The sequence below is a fragment of the Chionomys nivalis genome, unplaced genomic scaffold, assembly GCF_950005125.1.
Source record: "Chionomys nivalis unplaced genomic scaffold, mChiNiv1.1 scaffold_28, whole genome shotgun sequence".
Classification (NCBI taxonomy): Eukaryota; Metazoa; Chordata; class Mammalia; order Rodentia; family Cricetidae; genus Chionomys; species Chionomys nivalis.
The window spans coordinates 5,422,926-5,425,818 of record NW_026646922.1 but is presented as its reverse complement, the minus strand read 5'-3'; positions in this window follow the sequence as shown (position 1 = coordinate 5,425,818).

Genomic DNA, 2,893 nt, shown 5'->3' with positions numbered 1-2,893 from the left:
GGACAGGAAAAGGGGGAGGGAAATGGGAGGCATGGAGGAAGCGAAAAAGCCTAAACAAGGAGTCCAACAATGACCACAATATCTCTGACAACTAGAGACCCTTCACCAGCGCAACTCGAAGAAGGCAAACACACAAATTATTTTTAAAAAAATGGTGCAAATATTTATTTTATATTTCGATTACTGAACATTTCCAGATTGTGTAATTGGGATATTTTGACTTTACATTGTTAATAAATGCCATTCAGCAAATCAACAGTTATGACTTTACTTCCAACTAAGCAAACATCCACAGTTACAAAAAATATCTGTAACCACCTGTATCTTATCAGATCACCATGGATTAAAGCTAGAATTCAAGAACAATGCTACCCCCAGAAAGCCTACAAACTCATGGAAACTGTACAGTCATCTACTGAAAGTAAGTTTTTCATTTCTAAGACTTTGGAGTTGCTAACCTGTGCATGAAATAAACAGAAAATTCAATTAAAAGAACCTTTCTTCGAAGCCGGAGAGATGGCTCAGAGGTTAAGAGTACATAATGGTATTTCCAGAGGACCCTGGTTTGGCTCTCAGCACCCAAATGGAGGCTAGCAATCATCACTCCAGTTCCAAAGGCTCCAGTACCCTCTTCTGCACTTTGGGCACTTCACCCAGAATATACATCCAGGTAAAACAGTCACATATAAAATAAAAATAAAATCAATCTATAAAATAAACCAAGTTCTCTGGTCTGAGGATGAAGCTAAGAATTTGTCTAGTATGTATAAGATCGAGGTTCTACCCTAAAAATGAAGAAAAAATGGCCAGTCTGCTTTGTTGGACATGGTGGGTCATATCTATAATCCTAACATTTGAGAGGCTGAGGCAGGGGATGCTTAGTTTGGAGGCAGGGTAGGCACAAAAGTTTCAAGTACAGCATGATATAAAACAGCCTTCAAGCTGTTGCCAGGCAGCAGTTCCTCCTGGCTCTGGGCAACAATGGAGGCCTGACGTGAGGCAACATTCATCTTCTGGATTGGACCTCCTCGAAGGACCAGTGTGGTCCACGATAGCACAAGAGGGTGTGTTGGTGTTAGAGGTTCATGCTGCTTTCCCAGACAGAGATGAAGCCTGAGATCCACATGAACCTACACAGTCTGTGCTACTGTCCAATGCCTTGGTGATGTCCTCAGGCTCTGCTGTCTTGGTGCACCAAGCCTGTGTGAGTGGCATGTGTAACCACCTGAGACCATGTTTGAGGGACATGGTCCATGCAGTCCCTAGGGTTCTGATATGGCCAACACCCAGGTTGATGTCTGTGGTCCAAGTTTACCACCAAAGACCATGAGGAAGCCCATGGTCAGAGTTGATGTCTGAAGCCATGTTAATGCCCGTGAGTATGGGAGAGCCTGCTCTGCCCCTCAGTGCAGGCAATACAGGCAGTAGCTTGGGTGCAGGACATCTAGTCCCGCCCCATCCCAGCCACTGCAAAGCTTTGCTCAGCTGATGAATGGTTTCAGGCATGGATATAGGCTGAGAAAGACTCATTCCCTTTGGGAACTTGGCCACTAAGAATTTTACCATTTCAGTGAATATACATTCAATACACAATAGACTTGTCTTTTTTGAAGTGGGGAGATCATGGTGGACAGGAAGTAGACATGGGAAGACTGGGAGGTGAGCACCATGGAGGCACATAATGTGAGATTCCCAAATAATCAATAAAAATGTAAACAGAAGAAAAAGAAGGAAATGAGAACCCTCTGAAACTCTGTCTCAAATATCCTGACAATTTCTCCCCTCTTATGAACAAACATTGTAAATTAAAAAATTTGTAAAATAAAAACAATTGAGCAGCAGGAAAACTGAGCTTCCAGGGCCCAGTTTACTGTCGTGTAAAAAAAAATAAAATTCCTTAAAAAGCCGAGGGTAGGATATTTAATAAAAAATACAAAGATGGCCCAAGAGATTCTTTCCAGAATTCACTTTAATAATAAACCCCTAGCTTACTTTAATAAGCCTATAACAAGAACAGATTCTAGGCCATGATGTCCAAAGCATGACAGCTGACAGCTGATAAAACACTAAAGGCTTAATTTTCCTACCATAGCAATCTGCCAGAATTTAACTTATTGAAAGAGGCCAATGTCTTCTTTTGTTCTAATGATGATAGTGCATACTTTCATTTTTTCAATTTTACTCAGCTTTATTAAAGTATAACCAACAGATAAATTTACAGGGTAAATGTCTTAATGCAGATAAACATTACAAAATGTCTAAGTTGAGGTAACCAACTATCATCTCACTTACCTATCACATTTCATTGCTGACATTTTCCTGTAATTCAACTTGTCGCCTCTTCTTCTCCCACAGACCAGCTTCTTCAAAGAAGGATCCTTACATGGGGTTAAAAGACTTTAAAGTATTAATATTGATTAGACTTTCAAGGTTGCATTTTTATGAATCTACCTGATGCCTATATGTTGTGCATGTAATTATGACAGCTTAAAGTTACAGGAGCCACCTTCAAGTTGTGCATGAGTTAATATTTATCTCTCCCTGAGTATGAGAAGCTGCCCATCATGGGTGATAATAGTTTTCACTGGTTATTTCTGGAAGCTACTGTCATAGAACTTATTGTGGTTTGAGTGAGAAATGTCCCCCATAAGCTCCCATATTTTAACATTTTATCGGCAACATGTGCTGCTCTTTAAAGAGGTTGCAAAACCTTTAGGAGGCATAGAATTGTTGGAGGAAGTATGCCACTGAAGATAGGCTCTAAGAATCTATAGAATCACCCAACTTCCTCTTCTCTCTCTGCCTCCTAACTGTTGAGGCAATGTGGCCAGTCAGCCTCACACTCCTGTTGCTATGCCATTCCCAAAGCTATTGAACCAATCCCTCTGAAATG